General features: G+C 41.1%; 1 protein-coding gene across 9 annotated transcripts in view; it reads left to right on the top strand.

Annotated features, from left to right (window-relative positions):
- The first annotated feature begins 397 nt into the window (after positions 1–397).
- GNG2 (G protein subunit gamma 2) overlaps positions 398–22,661 on the top strand; it is a 136,287-nt gene continuing 114,023 nt past the window's right edge. For 6 of the 9 annotated variants that reach the window (XR_004431618.1, XR_004431619.1, XM_033188046.1 and 3 more), the window contains exon 1: positions 13,612–14,062. The gene's annotated coding sequence lies outside the window, so the exon portion shown is untranslated. Of the gene's footprint in view, positions 648–13,585; positions 14,063–22,661 lie in introns of those variants that run through there. The other 3 variants (XM_033188045.1, XM_033188044.1, XM_033188049.1) reach the window with 3 other exon arrangements.

Below are 22,661 nucleotides of genomic sequence, written 5' to 3'. Positions count from 1 at the left end.
AAAGGGATTTCCCCTTTTTCCAGTCTTCCCTCCCATGTGGGTCAGGTGCACGCACCTCTACTCCGGGAAGGGCACCATTCGTAATTACAATTGCTTCCTTCCCTCCACTTTGGTGTGAGAGAAGAAAGCTTGAGATGCAATCCTTTGTCTTTTCAAACATGATTTTTTTGGTTTTGTTTTTTGTTTGCTTGCTATTCTTACTGACGTCTTTGTGTGGTGCAGCGGCTGGGATCCCACTGCATCTACATGGCAACCAGGAAATCAGTCATTCAGAGTTGCCATGGTAACCAAAGGGGGGAGGGGAGGAGAAGTCCATTTTATCATGGTAGGCTATGTCCCTTCCTGGAAGCCTACAGAATTTTTAGACAGAGGTCATTATGAAATCAACAACAACAAACACCCTTTAGCATCAAGACAGGCCTGTGAACTGGCATCCCCAGGCAAGATGCAGACTGGGAGGGTGGGAGTGAGCATGCAGCCGACCCCACCATGAGGCACAGGACGTCGTCACCTTCTCCCCTCAGCACAGATGAGAGGTGACAAATGCCACTTGGTCTCTGCAGCGTCTGTAGAGGGAAGTCTGTAAGCGGGAGTGCCAACTCCAATAGGCAGATTCTCTGACACTTCAAGTCTGCAAAGGAAAGCAGGTAACCGACGTTGCATAAGAAGTGAGCCTCTTGGTTTGGGTGGGGGTACAGCTCTACTTTTATGGTAAGAGGAGCCCTGACTGCGGAAGTGGGCTGAGGGGTGCTGTCCCAAGAAAAACGGAAGTATCTGCTAAGTCTTGTTTCCTGTCACATCCTGGAGCTGAAGGTAGTCACATTTCAAATTTAAAAAAAGAAAGTCATGGGAAGTTAACTAGTGAGATTATCTTTTACAGGCAGGATAATTAGAATCCTCAGTGGTGTAAAATCTTCCACCTATAGGCGGGTTGAGTTTTATCACAGACAAGAGGGGCCCTGGACCCTCAGAAGGCCTTAGCTCCTGGATTTATTTAGTCTGATCTTTGGAGAGCAAATTACCAACAGTTGATCGCACTTCCAACTAAAATTGAGAATGTGTTCCTTGATTTTAACGTCTTCTAATGGCGATATTCTAATAGGCCAGGACATAGTGATGTTACTCTATGAATACAGTCCTTTTTTTTTTTTTTTTGTAAAATGAAAAATGACTTCTCATCTTCCTTTTAAACAGTAGAAGGTTACGCTTTTCCTCTTTTGAAGTTGAGATGAACAAATTCTTGATTTCCTCCCCTCTTCCCTCCACACTGCCCCCTCCACTCTCTTGATTCCATCCTAGTAAATAGCTCCACCAGTCACCATTCACTTTGGAGTCTTCCTCCCCCTTACTCTCCTTCCCTCACATCCAAGTCAGCAGCAAATTCTTACAGCCCTAGTTTCAAAATAGAGCCTGAATCCAGTCTCTCCCCATCGCCTTTACTATTCGTCATCCTACGCCAAGCCAACATCATCTTTCTAAATTTCAAAAGGCCCTTCTCATTGTTCTGGTTTCCATTTTGGCTACCTTCATTCTGGTCTCACAGCAAGTCAGATCATGCCATGCCCTTGTTCAGACCATTTCCCACCCCATGGCTGTACATCACACTCAGAATACAACCATGACCCACAAAACTCGATTAAGTGTAGCCCTCGACTACTGCCCCATCCTTATACCCTATGTGTGCATTCTGCTCCATCCATGCTGACCCCTCCTTGCTGCTTCTGAACACGCCCAACTTCCGCAGTCTCGGGAGGGTATTGTGCACTTGTTGAAATACTCTTCCCTAGATGTTAGGAGGCCTCCTCTCACTGCCTTCAGGTCTCTGTCTAAATGTCTTCCCCTGCAGGAGGACGTTTGTATCAGCCTGGCTATTTTAGGAAATAGAAGGCGCACCATTTTTAGGAGAATGAAGGGAGTGTTTACCGAGGTATGTGTGGGGATCAGGAAACCAACAGCAAGATCTGATGCCACATCTAGGCTTGAAGGGGCTAGTGTTGTAGGAATGCAGAGAGTTGCAGTCCTGGACACCTGTGGGGCTGCCCAGAAGAAGCTGTGGTTCTTGAGGAAGGAAACCAGGACCAGAGAACAATGCTGAGGAATGGACACACTGACCTCACTTTCTACCCACTGGTCTAACACAGATGGAAATCAGAGACTAAGGGAGTTGGAGTAATGAAGTACTGGGTACTATTTAAGTTATCTACTGTTGCATAACAAATGATCCCCAAAACATAGAGGTTTCATATAACATACTTTTTTTCTCTTATAGTTTCTGTGGGTCAGGAATTTGGGAGCAGCTTATCTTGGTATTTCTGGCCCTCAGTCTCACTTGAGGTTACAGTTAAAATGTCAGTTGTTTGAAGCCTTGTCTGGGGTGGAGGATCCATTTCCAAGGTGGCTTGCTTAGGTGGCTGGCAAGTTGGTGCTGGTTGTTGACAGGAGACCTAAGATCCTCCCCAAGACCTAAGATCTTAGGGGAGGGAGCCTCTCCCCATGTGGGCCTCTCCACAGGGCAGCTTGAGTGACCTCACAACATGGCACTTGGTTTCCCCCAGAGCAAATGATCAAGGAGGCCAAGGTGGAAGCTACAGGGCCTGTTACAACCTAACCTTGAAAAACACACATTGTCATCTCAGTCGCATTCTATTAGTCACACAGATCAGTTCTGAGTCAGTGTGGGAAGAGACAATACTAGAGTATGAACAGTAGAAGCCCAGAATAATTAAGGGCCATCTTGGAGAGCAAAGCAAAGACAAATGGAGAATAAATAGAAAACGGTGAGGGAGGAGATGGCAATCAGAGAATAACCAGCACCCTTCCTTGATCATCCAATTTAAAATATTGTATGCATTCCTGGTGCTTTGTTCCCCTTCACTGCTTTATTTTTCCTCTCCAAATTTAATGCTACCTGACATATTTATCTATTAATGACTTTATTTTTGGATTCCCTCACTATCATATAAAATCCATGAGATCAGAAACACTGTTTTGTTTCCTTCTGGCATCTAGTAAACTTCCAATACATATTTGCATATTCAAATGTATGAATTATACCCAATTTTAGATACAAAGCAAATGCTTTTTTTTTTTTTTCTTTTTTTTTTGAGACAGGGTTTCACTGTGTTGCCCATGATGGAGTGCAGTGCCGTGATCGTTGCAGCCTCTATCTTTTGGGCTCAGGTGATCCTCCAACTTTAGCCTCCCAGGTAAGTTGGGACTATAGGTAGGTACCACCATGCCTGGCTAATAAAAAGTAAATACTTTTATATGGCCAATTCCAGTAATATCCCCATCCTTTTTAAACTAAAAAGTTGTTCCTCCCAACCCAACTCCATCCCTAAAAAGACTAATTACTAATCACGGAATTATAACTTTGTTTCTGCGAGTTTTGGAAGCAGCATAGTTGCCTCTTGGTCCTTTCTCTTTCTTTGGCTTCTGTTGTTTTCATTTGGCTGTTCCTTGGAGATTTTTATTTTTGTTTTTTGCACTCCCACCCCTTAATTTTAGAAGTAAGTTTTCATATTTCTCCCTCTTAAAGTAAGTTGCCTCTTATGTGGCTGTTAAAATTGTTTATGTGGCTCCCATTTGAGTTCTCTTTGCAGCACTCTTATTTAAAACATAGCTCTCATGAAAAAAATAAACCCCTCCCTCCTAATCTTCTCCCTTATTCTCTTTCTTCTGTTTATTCCTGAAATCTACCAAATATACCAGTGAAAATTTATTGTCTTCTGTGGCACATATGAGGCTAAAAAGATTGCTGACCTATGGTTACTGATGGTCGGAGGAAAAGAACAGGTTACAAGCAGAAAAACCTTTCTTCTGGGCACTGGGGAACATGTAGAGTCCATTCATGTAGAGTCCATTGTATTAGGCTGTTCTTGCATTGCTATAAAGAAATATCTGAGACTGGATAATTTATAAAGAAAAGAAGTTTAATTGGCTCACCATTCTGCAGGCTGAACAGGAAGCATGGTGCTGACATCTGCTCAGCTTCTAGGGAGGCCTGAAGAAGCTTACAATCATGGCAGAAGGTGAAGAGGGTTCAGGCACATCACATGGCAAAAGCAGAAGCAAGAGAGAGAGAGTGGGAGTGGGGTGCCACCTGTTTTTAAGTCATCAGATCTCCTGTGAACTCAGAGCTCACTTATCACCAAGAGAATGGCCCAAGCCGTTCACGAGGGAGCCACCCCCACAACCCAAATACCTCCCACCAGGCCCCACCTCCAACACTGGGAATTACAGTTCAACATGAGATTTGGGTGGGGACAAATATGTGAAGTATATCACCTGCATATGCAATGCCAACCCACCGTGGAGCTTATGTACACAATGTTATCCCAATCAATTGATTATAAGAAGAAGAAGGCAGCCTCAGGAACATTTGCACCCTAATCTAGAGAGGGTGGAAGGATGATTTTTGTCCTCCATCGGCCCTAGAAACCAATGATAAATTAATACCTTTCCAGATGCCAAGTGGGAGAAACCAGCCCCTTAGGTTACAAAGCAGGTTCCCTTGGAGCAGGGGAGATAATCTGGTTGTCAAAATACATAACTTGGCTCCCCATATGCATACTCATCATTCTACACAAAATCTACACAGGAGTCTTCATCATAAACCCTTTGATCATAAGATGCCCTTCGTATCACCATCATCTTTTGACCCAATGGTACTAGAGCAGCAGTTTTGACTCTTATACTAAGAGTACATACTAACCTCATCATTTACCTATATCATAAATGGGAATAGTGAGTTTCCATTGTTCTTATGGAGTTCATTTACTCATTTGACAAAGATTTAGTGAGCACTTACTGTGTATCAAGCACCATCAAGACCCTGCCTAATCAAGCACACAGTTGTTGTCTTCCTACAGACTTCAGGGTAGAAAGATGTTTTTATTTTCCCATCTGATGATTGTCATAGATGGTGAGTCTTTGAAGAGTTTCCTTAGACTGTTATTCCATAATAAAATGGGAGTCTGTCTCACTAATAAATAGATTAAGCAAATATATCCATTCTGAACATTGTAATTTATTCCTTAAAATCTTATCTTTTTTCTGGTGGTGCCTTCTCAGCTGTGGGGCATAAACAACTTTTTTCTCTCTTGTCTATGTTATTTGTGGTTATTGCTGTCATGTCGTTCAGATATAAAAGCATTGATATATGTAATCCTTAAATAAGGGTGCATGTAATGTCATTTTTCCACTTTTATATCAGCTCTGCACCAAGTGTGTTGATAGGATTTTGGCAGGATTTACTTAAGTCATATTATGCTGTTAATTTTCAGTTTATGCAAATCTACTTTCTAGATGTAAAAATTTAGCAGTGAGGGATGTACATAAATATTTTAATAGTAAATAAATGACTTGGCTGTGGTCTGGGTAAATTTCAATATTCTGAACTAGGAAGGAATCAATGACCATAACTGATCTTGAACATGTAACTCACTCTTTTCTTTGGAAAATAAAATCACAAACAATAATGTATAATGAACAAACTTGCCATACTAACAGATACTATAGGACTTTGTTAATATTTTAAAAATAAAAAGAGCCCTACAGAAATTTGACTTATCTCCCTCCTCCTAAAATGAATATCTGGACCTTACTTGTCATGCTCTTGCCTTTATTCAAATATGCAAATAAGATTTATTGCACACCTACTGTGTCCTATGCACTGAGCACTGTGCAAGGCACTAGGGATACAAGACTGAGTAAGACATTACCTGTGAATTCTAGGATTTCACATGTGGTTGAAGATAGAGGTAAACATGCAATGATAATACAATGTGATAAGAGCTATAACCAGGATAAAGAAGTGGTAATTTGTCGGGGCAAGGGAGGGGAGTTATAAAACTGCACAAAAAATAGTAATTTGCTAAGGAATCTTAATTATAGATTATTTCTGCCAAGTCAATAATTTGAGACTTCCAGTTTTACTCTATACTACATAATTCTTCTCTGTTGAAATTTCCCTGTGTAATCATACAAGTAATACTTAAAGAATGCTGAATAACTTCTTACAAAAGTAATGGAAATCATTTTAGCAACATTTCATGAGAAGTGTTTTGCATTACTGCAAATGCACCTTCAGAGTTCACAGATTTGCCGGAAGAGCAATCAACTGACAACACTTTGCTTCATAAGAGTTTTCTACATATAGTGGGACTTTACTATCATCTGAGTAAAGACAGATTTTTTTTTTTTTTCCTGCTGGTTTAATGTTATTACTTGGTCGGTAGCTTCACGGTCTTTCCTTTTTCAAAATCACTATCACATTTACCCCCTTGCTACATCCTCTTCTCATTTTTTGATTTCTGGGGACATTTTTGGTAATATTTTAAGCAGTCTTAGTAGTTATTCACTCATTCTCTTAGATTCTTAGCTGATTTTATAAAATGTTCTGGTATTTTCAAAATGGTCAGTAGTGGTCATAACTTTCTTCCACAGGATCTAATTGTTTATATTCAGTTAAAGTTAACAACCAAATACTAAGTGCATGCAATGTGCCAAGTGCTGTGCGAGGTGGGTGCTGAAGATGCAGAGATGTGAGACCCAGCCCTTGCCCTCAGGGAGTGGCAGGTCTAGTGATCACACTCTAGTGGACTCTGATGGAAGGGATACATTCACAAGCCATAGTTCCCTCCACTGCTATGGTTCTGTTCGTGAAATTCTGTCATAGAAAATTCAAAATGAGAACCTGAAAACTTAGGTACAGAACAGAGGCAGGGGAGCCAAGGAAGGTCACAAGTAAATTTATGAAAACCCCTTCCAGTAGGGAAATCAACAAAGACACAAAGAAAAATGCCTTTAAACAGCTCCTTTAATTCCCTATCCTCTCTTGCCAACCTATTTACTGACAAAATAGATCACGCTGTCCAGTCTACATTTTTGGCACAGAAAAACTAAGTCTTGCCTTTCTGCCTTGCCTATAAATTATTGGAGTTATTATTGTATAGCTTTTCTTTCAAGATACTTCAAAATGATTTACATGTGTGATATTAATCTTGCAGATTTGTATCCTTTAATTCTGACATTCCTTTTCAAAGGCTATTTTTCCCAGGCTTTGTGGGTGCACAGTGTTCTCTAACCTCTGTCACACTTCACTGCAGACTCCCTCTTCTTGATCTTGTTGTTTGTTTCCTGTTGTCCCTGAATTTCTTTTTCTTCCCTTTTTTTGGGGGGGGGAATAGAATCTCACTCTGTTGCCCAGGCTGGAGTGCAGTGGCACTATCTTGGCTCACTGCAACCTCTGCCTCCTAGGCTCAAGTGATTCTCCTGCCCCAGCCTCCTGAGTAGGCGTGCACCACCATGCCTGGCTAATTTTTGTATTTTTGGTAGAGATGGGGTTTCACCGTGTTGGCCAGGCTGTTCTCAAACTCCTGACCTCAGGTGACCTGCCTGCCTTGGCCTCCCAAAGTGCTGGGATTATAGACATGAGCCACCATGCCCGTCCTGTCCTTGAATATCTATATTGATCTTCAGGGACTTTTTGGAAGCAATAAGTTTTACTTCGCAGAATCACTATTTCTGTTTTTATGGTAGTAACACATTTGGTTTAAATTCTTTCACCTGACCCCAGTCAATAGCCCAGCTCCAACTTTTGCTGGGGTTTGGAACAGTTTCTGCTTATGGGAAGACCAGAACTTCAGAAACATACAAGGCAGCCCTGGTTTGGGGTGTGGAGCCCTTGTTCCTAGTAGCCTGGTCAAACTCTCTCTGGGCACAACTGTTTGTTTCCACAGCAAGGCCTCCATGACTCTTTTAAAAATTTTTTATTTGTTTTTATTTTTATTTTTTTAGGTGGAGTCTTGCTTTGTTGTCCAGGTTGGAGTACAGTGGCGCTATCTCAGCTCACTGCAACCTCCTCCTCCAGGGTTGCAAGCGATTTTTCTGCCTGAGCCTCCCAAGTAGCTGGGATTACAGGCACCTGCCACCACACCTGGCTAATTTTTGTACTTTTAGTAAAAAATGGGGTTTCACCATGTTGGCCAGGCTGGTCTTGAACTCCTGAACTCAAGTGACCCTCCTGCCTCGGCCTCCCAAGGTGCTGGGATTACAGGCATGAGCCACCGCACTAGGCCAGCCATGGCTCTTTCTTACCTACTTCCAACTCTACTTCTGCCTCCCTCCTGTCTTTTGCCTTCTCCCTGCCTGTGTCCCTCTGTGCTACTGTCCTCTTCAGTAAGACCTCAGGCTTCATGGTTAGCCTTCCTCCAGCCCCCTTCTTCAACTTCCATCTACTCTTGGCCTCCTTACCCATCCCCTTCCTCTCCTCATCAACATTTGTGTTTGTTTTCTCATGAGGGGTTAGGAAAGCAAGCATCTTTAACTCATTCATCACCGATAGCCTCCCCAGGAGTATGTGTATATATGCAACACACACATGTATTATGTGTGTGACATTTCAGGCAATATCAGAGAAGGATCTGGGGGGCTTCACACTACTGGCTGTGCCCAGAGCAAAAGGAGAGAACTCATGGTTCCAACACATTTCTCTCTGATGAAAGAGTTGGCTATTACTCTTCATGTCCCTTGTCCCACTAGCTTTTATGCTGGGCCGTGAGACAGAGACTGACATTTTTCATTAGTGAAGGCCAGCCACTCTCTCTCCAGAAAGATTAGTTCTGCCCACCCACCCCCTGACTCTCTTCAAGCCAAATATGATTCAGTCTTCTTGGCTCCTAACAGCTGGGCTTAGGCTCAGATGTCTGGGGGTAGGGAATGATCCTGTGACACACAGATCAGATCATGATTATATCTTTTTGAAGAACTCTTTAAAGAGGCTTCTGTTCCCTTTAGTTGATCCAAGAAATGCCTGGAATTCTAGCTTTTCTGTGATAAAATAACAGCTCGGTAATTTACTTGTTCTTGATTACTATTCAGCTGAACAATTAAGTAAGCCATTAAATGTACCATCAATGTAAAAGAGTGGACAAGATTTATGACTACATGGATTTACCTTTTTGTTCCCATTTACTCTTCCTTCTTCCCTGCAGCCCACACATGCACTCAAGGGGTGGCTTTGCTGGCACAGCTGATGGCTCCTTTCTGATAGGCTCCTTTCTGATTGGAAACAGAGAGAGAGAGAGAGAGAGAGAGAGAGACCAACTGACCGACCTACCTACCAAAGCTGAGACAGGAAAGAAAAAATAGGGTGGGCTCTGCCAGAGAAGGCAAGTCAATCAAAAAATAACTAGGCCGGGTGCGGTGGCTCATGCCTGTAATGCCAGCACGTTGGGAGGCTGAGGCAGGTGGATCACCTGATGTCAGGAGTTCGAGACCAGCCTGGGCAACATAGCAAAATGCCATCTCTACAAAAAAATACAAAAATTAGCTGGGCATGGTGGTGCACGCCTGTAATCCCAGCTACTCGGGAAGCTGAGGCAGGAGAATCGCTTGAACCTGGGAAGTGGAGGTTGCAGTGAGCTGAGATTGTGCCACTGCACTCCACCCTGGGTGACACAGCAAGACTGTCTCAAAAAAATAAAAAAATAAAGAACTAGTTGGGCATAGCAGGGGAGGAGAGAGAAGGAGGTGTACAGCATTGCAGAGAGATTAGGGAGTTTGGGGATTTGGCATATGAGATGCTCTGGGACAGTTGGGATGTGGCAAAGATTTGAGAGTACAGAAGGGGATGTGAGAAGTGTTTCTAGCTTATTCATCAGTCTCTTTAAAGTTCCTACAGAGATACAAATAAAGAATAGCTTTCTTTTTAATATTTATTTTCTTTATTGATGTTGTTGTTCAAGGCAGAGTCTTGCTCTGTTGCCCAGGTAGAGTACAATGGCAAAATCTTGGCTTACTGCAAACTCTGCCTCCTGGGTTCAAGTGATTTTCCTGCCTCAGCCTCCTGAGTAGCTGGGACTACAGGCGTGCACCACTACACCCAGCTCCTTTTTGTATTTTTAGTAGAGATGGCGTTTCACCATGTTGGCCAGGCTGGTCTCGAACTCCTGACCTAGTGATCTGCCTGCCTCAGTCTCCCAAATTGCTGGGATTACAGGCATGAGCCACTGAGGCCAGCCTTAATATTTATTTTCTAATTACTTTTTTGTTGCCAGATTATGCTTCTTTATAAGAAGTTCAATGCAGAAATGGAACTAGGAGTTGTCCTAGAATTTTTTAGGCTTGCCCATATAACAAATATTAAGTTGTGCATGTGCCATGGATTTCTATAGAAAATTTGCAAAATATATATAGAGAAAGAGGAATTATTGTTTCTTACCCCATGACCAACTTCTTGTTTTTGAGACTTCCTTTTTCTCCCCTCACTCAAAGGAATGGAATTTCTGCCAATGATGCCTTTTCATTATACAAACATCTGTTGACTACCTACTGTGTGACAAGCAAACGTGGACCTAACCCTAACGGACCCAAATGCTGAGGGGTGACATGCACATCTAACAAAACATGAAAATAATGTCCTTAGTGCTGAAATGGAAGTAGAGGCAAGGCACCAGTCACACTTACAGAAAAGGAAGCACCTGCTTAGTTTCCACGGTCAGGGAAGGCTTCTGAGAAAAGCTGAGTCCTAAAGGATAAGTAGGGGTTTACTAGTAGGCAAAATAGAGGAAGGGATAGGGCATTTCTGGCGACAGAAATAGCATGTGCCAAGATGCAGGGAGAAAACAGCACAGCCCCTTCAGGAACCTGCTGTGAAGGTTGTAGCATATAAGGCTGCAACAGGCACTAAGGGAGAATGTGGAAAGGTGACATCACAGAAGGCTTTGTATGCCATGCAGAGGAATTAAGGCATATATCCTGTAAGCAACCCGGAGGGGAGATACTGAAGTATTATAGTAGGGAAGTGATTTGATCAACTCTCCATCTCAGCAATGTACTTCTGGTGGGGATGGCTTTGAAGAGAGACTGGAGGTAGGAGGACAAAGTAGAAAGTATTGTAATTGCACAGAAAAAAACAAAGCATTTGTGAAATAAGACAGTGGCAAGAGGAAGAGAGAGGAGGAGTTTGGGCAAGGAGATAGTTTGGTGGTGAGAATTAAAGGAGGAAGAACTTTAAGTCAGATTGGGATAACAAAGATAAAAGGTTTGGTGGTTATTCTTATATTCCTGATGTGGGCAAATGGTTTGTATTCCTCATTAAATGAAATGGAGAATATAGAAAGAGGAACAGGCTTTGGATGAAGGTATAGTATATAATTTGCGGATTATTAAACCTAAGAACTCCAAGGAACATCCAGCTAGAAAGCTCAATAACATAGGAGAGACATCAGGCCGAAATTATGTCCTCTTCATTACCCAACCTCCGCTACCAGTAGATGTAAGAAATACAAAGTATTAATGCCTGCAAATACGGCCATGCATGAATGTTAGAGTATTTTACAGACTTTTGTTTTACCCAGTGATAAAATGTACTGGGATAGGCTCATGGTTAGCAATTGATGCATAAACTATTAATGGTGAGATGTCATTTTCCTAAGAAATTAACACTTGGCAAACTTGGTAGGCAAACTTGTGTTAAGAGCTCTAAACTGGATTAATCTATCCTGGCCAAGCTATACCCCAACACTTTACTTTTCTCTCCTGAAAAAGAGGCTATTAGGATCAGTTGAAAAGCAATGAGGTATTAATGAGAGAGAGAGATCTTAAAATCTAGTTTTTAGCTTTGTATAGAGTTTTGTTGGCACCTCCTAACACTGGCAATTAACCTACTCTGAGTTTTATAAGGGCCAGAGATGGAAGAACTGATTAGAAGGCAGCAGGCAAAATTCGTAGAGATTTTATTGTTTGAAAGAGATTTTAGTATATAGGCTTAAATATAAATACCAGCCACTCTCTGATGGTTGAGAGAGAGAGAGAGAGTGAGTTAGAAACAAAAAGACACAAAAAGTTACTGTACTTGAATCTAGAGTTAATGCCAGAACCTACTGGTCTAAAATTAACCATAGTCCTGTTTCCAACCATTAATAACATGCTTCTCATTTTTCTTAGACTTGGCATCATGCATATTTAAATTTACATTTAAAAGCTCCTGGTAACCTTTGGCACCAGGGTTCCTGGTGTGGAGGTAACTCACATGTTGGTGGATTCATGCCCAATCCTCTCACTACTGCAAATCTATTTGCTGGTGGATCGAAGGTAGTTGCTCATTTTCAATCTTAAATCAATCCATTTTGTAGTTTTCAGGTGTGAGTGAGTTGGCATCAGGGTCCTATTTGATGAAAGATTTCCTTGAAAAAATAAGCAAACTCTGTTCATGGAACATCAAATCGAAACAAAGGGTGTTTTGGGACTGTCTCAGAACATTTCATAGAAATTAAATTCTGTACCTTCTAGCTTAATGTGCTGTGGTCCCCACGGTGTGTTTGGAAGGCTCACCTGGTGAGTTATTCTCCATCAGTCCTAGATTTCTAACATTTCCTGTTAGTTTACTTGCTGGAGGATTAAGGCAAGACTGGATTAAAAAGGAGGAGTTGGGGAATTAACTAGTGCCTGGCAAGATTAGCTTTCCAGGCACTGATTCCTGAGAAGAGGTGTTTTTTTTTTTTTTTTTTTTTTTTTTGTCGTTGTTTTTAACTCCATAGTGTTGCCTGGACACTAGAACAGGATTCTCCTTCCCTCATCTCATGTTTAATCTGTAGCTTCCCCAAAGTACCTTGTGTTAGTACTGGGGGGAGAATGACTCACACGTTGAATAAATTGTTATTAAAGCATCCGGGTACAGTTGCAAACATACTAATAGTGAGGAATTGGAAAACCAAGTACTGGTGAGAATTTGGCTGCTGACTGCCGAAATCACTTGCTGAATGTGAGGCCCAACGTCCTCTGAAAATAATAAGAGTTATCATGTGCCGAATACTTCCTGTGTCCCCAGAACTATTTTGTATACCATCTCATTTAATCCTCAGATTTCTACTGTAGAGCATGACTATCATCAACTACATTTTGCAGATGAGGAAACTGAGGCACATAGACGTTAAATAATTTGCCCAAGTTCATACAGTCAGTAATGGCAACTTGGATTGAAATTCTGGCAGACAGACAGCTTGCAGTCCCTACCCTTGTGTGTTCCACGATATTACCTCCTAAAATGAAGGGAAGGGACTGGAGGATCACAAGGGTCTTTTCAGCCCTGCTAGTGTGTGTGGGATGGGGAGAGGGGTATTCAGTTTCTCTGTTGGGAACGTGTAGCATTCAGCACCACCTCATTCCTTCCCATCTATGAGAATCTTTTGGGAGTAGTCCTCACTGTTAGGCCTATAGGTAGCATCGCCAAACTTGGTTTAGTTCCCGTGCCCCATAAGAATACTTATCAGGCCATTCTTTTCTGAGCATGTGGGTTAAGTAAGATCTCAGTGGTAGTGGGACCTTGGAGAAATGAAGCATCTGAAATGTTGGCCACGGAGAAAAGTGCTGCAGTGAGAAGCTGCAAGCTCCCAGCTAGCTGGCTTGATGGGGACCACAGTAAATCAGGAGGAACAGTGGAGGCTGGTGTGGGATCTTGGGGGCCAGAACCTGACCAGGGGATGCTGACCCAAAAAAACAGCAGCAGCAGTAGCAACAACAGCAGCAAGAACAACAATAGCTACAAGCTAAGTTCAGGCTAAAAAAGCAGGCAATGTGCCAGGAAGGGGGCCGACTGAGCAGTGTATGGAAGCTGTCGCTGAGGTGACGGTGGGGCCATGAGAACAGGGGAAGGAAGGAACAGACAGCACCAGAGCGACTTGAACAAAGGGAGAAGGGGGATTAAAGTCAAATCACTGTCAGCAGCCCAGGAGCAGACAAAACCACCAGAGTAAGCTCTGAAATGGAAATGAGAGGGAAAAGAAGCAAGCTGCTAACAGCTACCAAGAAGAGGAGGAAGTGGGAGATGCGCTGCTTCCTGTAGAAAGAACGTTGATTGAAGACAAAGCTGGGTGGGGACTAGTCCCTGGGCTGCAGCCGCCGCTACACATACTCACAACGCTGCCGCCGCGCTCCGTGGGCAACTCCTACTACTGCTGGGCTGGGCTGGGCTGGGCTGCGCCGGAGCTCGCCTGCACAGATCAGCTCCGGAGACAGGGGAAAACCACACTCCTCTGACCAAGCCTCGGGAGCTAAGGTAAAGGAAACGTTTTCCATGTTGCTCGTTTTTAATTGAGACAAATGACCGTCGCCTGTGGTTTTAAGGTCCGATTTCTAAGGGATGATAGAGACATCGCTTCAGTACTAGGGGAAATGATTAGATTCTTTTGGAAGGGTCTTTGAGAACGACAACATTTATGACACATTTGATTAAAAAAAAGCTCATCATCAGTGCTTAGATTTGATGACTCGACAGGGCAACAAGAAGCTGTTTGTATAGTTCTCTCGGAAGAAAACCAGGGCTGAGTCGAAATCCATCTGGGGCTGTGAAGCCGTGGTCTGGTCATCGGAGCCTTGCAGTCCCCTTGTTTTAGGGGAGTAAGTGGTGTAAAATATTAATTGTATTCTCTTTCTTACACATTGCACTGGGATGTCTTCTGATTTGCAAACATAATGGCTGTGATTTCGCTTTTGGGGGAGTTAAATTCTTTTGTACTTAGATTTTGCCAACAAAGGCTCGAATTGCGTATGTGAGGGGCAGTATTTACCATTAAAAAAAACAGTGTCTTCCTCCCTTAGCTTTTGCAGCTGCTTTCAGGATAACCTCAGGCACAGCTATTATTTGCCAGTAGGTCTTATCCTAAAGTTGCATCCTTGTTCAAAGGAGTGTGGCGGGTTTAAGGCCAGTAACTTGTCCAGAATCATATACTAGTATATGTATGGATTTTATGTTTGTATGTGTTTTCTTCACCTCTAGGTCAAGGTGCATGTTAGCCTCGGTGAGGAACACAATAAAAAAGTGCAGCTGGGTTCTTTCCTTACACGAATATGCTGTAGATAGACGGAAGTAGTAAAACCAGAACATGATTTTTATTCTTTGATTTTCTTGAGCCAAGAATGTTCTTAATGACAGCTTGGGTCTATGGCTTGTTCATATTTATGAATGATATGTAAAAGTATACTAAATAGGTCTGGCAGATGAGAATTGAGATTGTGAGATTCCTCTGACAGGATATATAGGAGAGTTTAATACCCTAGTGTAGCACGATTTAAAGAATTAAGCTATTTTTTTAATCTTCAACAGAAAGTACAGTTAAGCAGTAAGTAGTCATTGATAAAAGGATTTTTTTTCTAGAGTTTCTATAATGAAAGGAGATAATTTTTCAAAAGAAAGAGAAAAAACTGCTTATATTGGAGTGAAAATAACAAAAATGTCAATATTTTGGCACAAATTCTTGAAACATAAAGTTCTTAAATACCAAATATGCGAGTTGAGAGGGTATGTGTGTATGTACCTCCTCGTTTATCATCATTCTCACTTGTGAAGAGCTATAGGGCTGTTTTTAACGCTATCTTTATGAAATTGATATGGCTTCTCAAAATCTGTGGAGTAGCAGCACATTTTGAGAGATGGGAAGCTTTCATAGCTACTAAAGAAAAAAAATGTCTATTTCTCGGAGGTTTTTTACTCATTAAAGTAAACCTGCCCCATGCCTAAGAGACAAAGTACTGCTGGTATTGAAACCATGGAACTCCTTGAAGGATTTACTGAATTTAATCAAACTTGTGGGCAAAACAAGTCGTGATATGGATTTTGTAGTTCGGCTTCCTATTTGCATCCTAAAGGGAAATATGTAAAGATCATCTTCTTAGGAGACCTAGGGTAGATCATAGATCCAGAATGACCCAGGGGAGTTCTAGAATCAAGCTGTACATCATGAAATGAAGTAAAAAGTTGGCAACCTGAGCTGCATGGATGAGGACAGGCTTACCCTTTGGTACTTACTCCACTGCAGGCTGTATTCACTAGATAATGCCAACACCCTGCTTTGTTTGGGGAGGCACAGACAATCTGCATTACTCTTCTGTGTGTGTTTCACACATGAGTAAGAAAATGAAACCTTGCCCGACGGGCATAGTAGAGTCAAGAGGGCCCTGCTATCCTTCTGAAAACAACTCAGAGGTGCCTATTTTCTGCACAGCACAAAACATTTCTTAATTGTTAAACTCCAGCTTGAAGCAGAACATTAGTGAGTAACAGCAGATCAGTAACTATGATGGTAGAATGTTTAGGAAAAAGATGAATATGCTTCTATGCTGTAAAATGAAACTATTTCCACTTATTCTGGCCATATGGAATATTGAAAGACATAATGATTTTTCTTGGGGTATTCACTGGCTGTTGAGGAGTAGACCAACACTGAAATTTTAATTGTACTATTTTTTTTCTGCCATATGGCCAATGGCTGAATGGAAACATGACTCCATTATTTCATGGCCAGCCTTGGGCCTCATATGGTGGGCATGTAGTGAGTGAATGTGTTTGGTTGACTGACTTTGTTTAGCCTGCTTCAGAAAGCAAGCCCAACTTTTAAGTCTAAAAATTGTATAGTCGAAGTAGAAAGCCTGTTCATAAAAGACTTCTGTGGGTAGGAGAAAACACTGTGGAGTGAAAAGAACACAGGCTTTGGAGCCAGGCAGATCTGCCTTTGAAACCTATCACTGGTTCTTACTGCTTAACGTGGTACATTAACTTAGGAACCTCAGTTTCCTCATTGTAAAGAAGGGCTAGTAATACATAATCAAAGTTTTTCTTTTGTTTTGTTTTTGCTTTTGTGTGTGGATAAGTGAGTGCTTTCTACATAGAAGATACTCAGATGTTATTTTTTCTTCCTTGGTGACATAAGGAAAAGTTAGCATATTCTTGGCCTTTACCACTGCCTCACAGGTTTAGGGAGACTTTTTTTATAGTGATAAAATATACATAACATAACATTTCCCATTTTAACTATTTTTTTAAGTATGCAGTTCTGTGGTAGCGAGTATATTGATGTGCTATCATCACCACCGTCCATCCACAGAACTGTTTTTATCTTGCAAAACTGAAATTCTATACCCATTTATCAGTACCTCCTCTTTCCCTCCTTAGCTCCTGGAAACCCCCATTTTACTTCTGTCTCTATGAATTTGACCAAGTATCCCATATAAGTAGAATCATACAATATTTGTCCTTTTGTGACTGGCTTAATACACTTAGCATAATGTCTTTGAGATTGATCCGTGTTGTAGCATGTGCTAGAATTTTCTTCCTCTTTAAGGCTGAATAATATTCCATTGAATGTATAAACAATACTTTGTTTACTCTGTTTTGATGGCCCCAGGGCCACATTTTGGCTATTGTAAATAATACTGCTATGAACATGGGTGTACAAATATCTGTTAGAGTCCCTGCTTTTGCTTCTTTTGGGAACCCAGGAGTGAAATTGATGGGACATAGTAATTATATATTTAATTTTTTGAGGAGCTGCCATACTGTTTTCCATGGCAGCTGCACTATTTTACATTCCCACCAGCAATGAATAAGGATTCCATTTTCTCCACATTCTCATCAATATTTAGTTTTTTATTTATGTTTTTGATAATAGCCATTATCAAAGAGGTATGAAGTGGTATGTCTTTGTGATTTTGATTAGCATTTCCCTAATCATTAGTGATGTTGAGCATCTTTTCTTGTGCTTATTGGCCATTTGTATATCTTCTTAGAAAAATGTCCGTTCATATTCCTTGCTGATGTTTTTCCCCAGAAATACTGTGTTGAGAATCTTTGCCAATTTTTAGTCAGATTTTCAAGGAGACATTTTCAAATGGTGGGATCTTTTAACTTAATGTGTCATTAGATCATAATCATAATCTTTATATTTAACATCCTTTATACAACAGTATTATCCCTGCCCAAATAAAATACTTCTCTCAAAAGTGACATTTGAAATCAAAAGGAGAGGGTAAGAAAATGTGCATAGTTTCTGCTAGTTGGTGATGTCCAGAACCTGATAGTGAAATTCAAACCTTTATTGTAGATAGTCACACCGGTGATTCTGCTGGTCAAGTCTTAGACCAGGCTACCACTACAGAGGCACTGGAGAGCTGTTTCTTCAGTGCTTTTCTGGTCCCCTCTCATTCAGCAGAGAAAAATGCTCAATAGGTACATGGTCAGAAAGGGAGGGGAGAAATTAAAGTACTAAATTGCTCTCAAATCCTTTATAAAGAGGAGCATTAACTTGTGGGGAGGGGCTATGGTAGTTAAACAATACAACGGGTTTCTGAGACAACAAATTTCTACTAATGAAATGTGATTCTAACCAAAATTTCACTTTCAAAAATAATGAATCCTCTGTTTCCTTTTCCATGACAGATTTTACTCCTAATCCTTAAACTGGTGAGGCAAGGTATGGTGAGGCTGAAGAGTGTTGGGCAGAACAATTAGCAGGGACCCTATTGAATAGCAACAATATCTGAGCTTTATGGTGTGTGGGCAGATATTGACCTTACATGGTTTGAAGAGCTCCTGAATAATTCATGTTAACTTTCTGTAATGCACTTTGTCCATGTGCTGGGGGCCAGGGGTGGGGGGAAGTTTGCAAATAATGACCCCTAATTTTATTTAATGTGCACATCTATTCATTCTACAATTACTGGGAGAACGCAGGTGCCTGGCTTTACTAGATCTGGGTGGGAGAGGAGAGTTGCAGAGCTGTGTTAAGATTTAGTCTCCACCCTCCCCCCCTCCCCCCCAAGATGATGACTATGTTAATTAGCCTGATTTGATCATCACAATGTATACATGTCTCAAAACATCACATTGTACCCCATAAATATACACAATTATTATTTTTCAATTAAAAATATAATGCAAATTTTATGAAGGACTTAGTCCCTGGCCTAGGACATGCTAGAATGGTAGAGCTAAAAACGATCTGGGGGTGACCCAGCCTATATCAACCTCTTCATAAGGGATAATAAAATAGGCCTGGAATTTAGAGTTGCACAGTTCATTAATTCCTTACCTCCCAGGTAAAACTCCATCTCACCTCTGTATTAGGGCAAAGTCTTTATACGTTATCACATTCAAAATTGTTTGTAAGACTAAAATATTTTGTTTAAAAAAAAAGAGTAGACTGTTTACATTCAGTACCCTATGTAAATATGGAGTTTCTGTGTACAAACTTGTTCAGGTGTAAAAGCTGCCACTGTGGAATAGATTTAAATTTTCAGGTAAGAGTATTAGAGATATCTGTAAATATATGGTTCTTGAAAATTCTTATGTTAAAGACAACAAGTTGTATTTAGTGGGAGTCAATGTTCAGACAATCTCTAGAGGAATTCATTAACCACTGACAATAAAAAAAGGGGGCTCAATTCTCAAACTTTAGTGATAACATGTTTCTTAGAAGTAGTACCACTGTATACAGAGGCTCGAGATAAGACAGGATCAGCCCCTTTATCTCTTGGCAAATATGTGTAAACAGTCAAGCTGTTAATGAAAAGGCTTTGAAAAACCAGTCTCTTGACCACTTCTTCCCTGTTCCCTGGCCTTCCCTTGCTCCCTGACCAGCCCGGGTGTGGGGTCAGGCATTCCCCTGATCCTTTTCCCAGCAACCCAGCACTCAGAGATAGAGGAGAGGGGCTGAAAACTGGGCTGACTGGTTCTACTCCAGATTCACTGCATCTCCCTCCGTAGGGCCATTGCTGTTCTTTCAAAATTCCTCCCTTCTTCCTTTTGTAGTCCACTTTTCACTCTCTGCTGTGCATTTTCATTGGAAACCATTCAACCAAGTCCCTACTGCCTTTATTCATTAGAAGTGACCTCACCTTTTGTCTTTCTGAGAAGGCAATTACAGACTTCCTCAACCTCATTCTTACCACCTCAAAATTTCCCCATGTTTTCCTTTATTTTAGTTCATTTGAATTGCTGTCACAAATTACCAAAGATGAGGTAACCCAGAAACAACAGAAATCTTTTTTTTTTTTTTTTTTTTTTTTTTTTTAACACTTCTGTGGGCTGGAAAGTCCAAGATCAAGGTGCTGGCAGATTTGATGTCTGGTAAAGGCCATGGACATCACTTTCTGTGTGTCCCCATGTGGCAAAAGGGGCCAGCTGGCTCCCTCCAGTCTCTCTTATAAGGGCACTAATCCCATGCATGGGACTCCATACTCATGACCTAATCACTTCCAAAAGTGGCCTCACGTCCTAATACCATTGCATTGGGGATCAGGTTCCAACATATGGATATGTAGGGGGACAGAAACATCTGCATCATTCACATCATTCATTCTCCTCTTCTTCCTAAGTCAAATTAACACCATCTTTCCTTCAAGCCAAGAGTAAACCCTCTACTTGGACTCTCTATACCATTCCCTTTTACTTTCTAAGGGATCATGTTGTGACAATAATTCTGTCCTACATATTTAGTTTCTTCTCTTTCTTGGTCCTTTCCTCTTTGCCTGTAAACATGCTTAGTTTTTCCATACTCACACAGAGTAATTAAGAAGTAGATGAAACAAATTTCCTCCTACCTCTCTGAGGACTCCAACTTCACTAACTTCAGTTCCTGTCCCAAGATATGAGTGTTCTCAAGATACGAGTCTTTGGCCATTTAATTTCTCCCTCTCCCTTAATCAGATTCTGTCCTGTGATTTCAGTCATTGTTGCTGTGTTGGTCAGTCCCAAATCTGATTAAGCATCCTGATCTCTCACCTCCTCTCTCAGCTTGCACAGCAAGTTGCCTGCAAATTCACCAGAACATCCAACCCACAGAAAATGAAACTCACATGTCCAAAACCATGCTCACCAGCACCTTTCCCACTCCTCAACCAGCTCCTCACCTGATTTTGTAACTGTTAATGACACCCCATTTCTCATTACCTAAGTTATGATAATTCAACTTCACTATTTTCCTCAGCAAGCACCCCTAGTTGCAGGAAGTTGTATAGCCCTTTGCAATTGTGATTGGGAAAATATCTTCATACTGACTCTTTTCCATGTTTATGGGCGGTGTCTTAGTTCAGGCCCTCCTAACCTCCAGCTGGGCTGACTTGTTTTTTGAGTTCTTTTCTGTCTGCCTGGGATAGGTTAGTTCTTGCTTCCCCTTCCATACTTCATCCCCACAGTCTTACTTCTCTGAATAACCAAATTCCACCTGTCCTGTAAAGCTCAGTTCAAATGCTGCCTCTTTCATGAAGCCTACCTTGGTTTCTTCCCTTTTTTCCCCAATAGAAAACAATGCCTTCTCTGAAATCTTTTGTTCTTTCATCACAGCATCTAGCTCATTCTAGTGTATAACAGCAATCTGCATTTTTTTTTTTTTTTGACCACACTCCAATCTCTTTGAGGGCAGCGGTCACATTTGGTTTCATCTTTGTCTTCCTTATACCACAAAATGCAGTTTGTTTATCATTCATTTATTTAGTGAACATTCTTGAGTGACTCATTTTTTGATGCAGAGTGGGTTACACATAGTACTTGTCCTCTAAGAGCTCACAGACTCGTGGGGAAAACAGACAAATACAGAAATATAATTACAATACAATTAGTCGATCTGTTCTAAGTCTTAACGTCTGCAGTGTGCCACGTGCTCTTCAAGATGCCAGGGAGATTAGGATGAACAAAACTGTCCAGTTGTTTTCTTGAAACTTACATTCGAGAATTGGGAGAGATTCAATAAACACAGAAACCAGTGGTTTTTAAATCTAACTGCACGTTAGAAATCACTGAGTGGGTACTTTGAAAAAAATATCTATGTCCCAACCTCACCACAGAGTAATTAAATCAGAATCAACCAGGATTGGGACCCATTGACAGAAATGACTTACAATAAAATAAAATATCAAGTAACAGCGAGTGCTTTGATGGATTGAAGTAGAAACAGATTGAACGGTGGGGACTGTGCCTATGCTGGCAGGGGTAATTGGGAGATTACTTTATTGAGTAATCCCTGAAGGATCTCTCTGAAAAGGTAACATTTGAGTTGAGAACAAAACAATGCTGAGGAGTCAGCCATCTAAAGATATTGGGGTGAAGGGGGCTTGTGGAGAAGGTTTTGAGCAGAAGGTGCAGGTGCCTTTCTGAAATAAAGATCAGGTGAAATTTCAGAGGAAATGTGTCCTTCTTCACATGCATGTACTGTAATCTACAAAATATGTCTTTTCCCTCCAGAAAGCAGCTTTTCAATAAACTTTGTGGACTCCAAATGCAGAACACTTGGCTGCTGTGTTGATTACTTGATCTGGGTTGGATTTTATTTAGTTCAAATTGATTTACACAGTCAGGAAGGCTACTCTGTTTATTACATTTTTTTGTTCTACACTGCAATCAGCACCACACTACTTGTCTGAATTAAATACTGTTCTTATTGTTTAAAATAACCTTAGGTACCTGATATTACCTTTATCTGAATAAAGAGGAGAAAGCAATGACTTCTGCCCTTAATTCTGTTTTGGGGAACCAGGGAAAACCTCCTAGAGGAGTCGTTCAGACCACACAGAGTAAAGAAAGCATTAATTAGTTTGAATAAGTGAAGATGAACATATGTCAAGAATTAAGTTGAGAGTGAGCATTTGTTAGGCATTCAGTTTGTGCTGGATACTTTATATACATTACTGTTTTAGCTAGTTTTTAAAATAACCCTATGAAATAAGGCCACTATTTTTCTATCAGGATATTTCTGGCTGCTGGTAAAGGAATGCCCTACAAAAATAGTGTAAACAATAGGAAATTGATCCCAAGACCTCTGAAAGGAGGGTAGCTTCAGAGTTACTTATGTGGTAGCTGGATAATGTCTTTAGCAACCTGGATTCTT

This window comes from Trachypithecus francoisi, unplaced genomic scaffold, assembly GCF_009764315.1.
Source record: "Trachypithecus francoisi isolate TF-2019V2 unplaced genomic scaffold, Tfra_2.0 Lachesis_group3, whole genome shotgun sequence".
NCBI lineage: Eukaryota > Metazoa > Chordata > Mammalia > Primates > Cercopithecidae > Trachypithecus > Trachypithecus francoisi.
The sequence above is the reverse complement of the archived record's forward strand: the minus strand, read 5'-3'. Positions and strand labels throughout refer to the sequence as shown.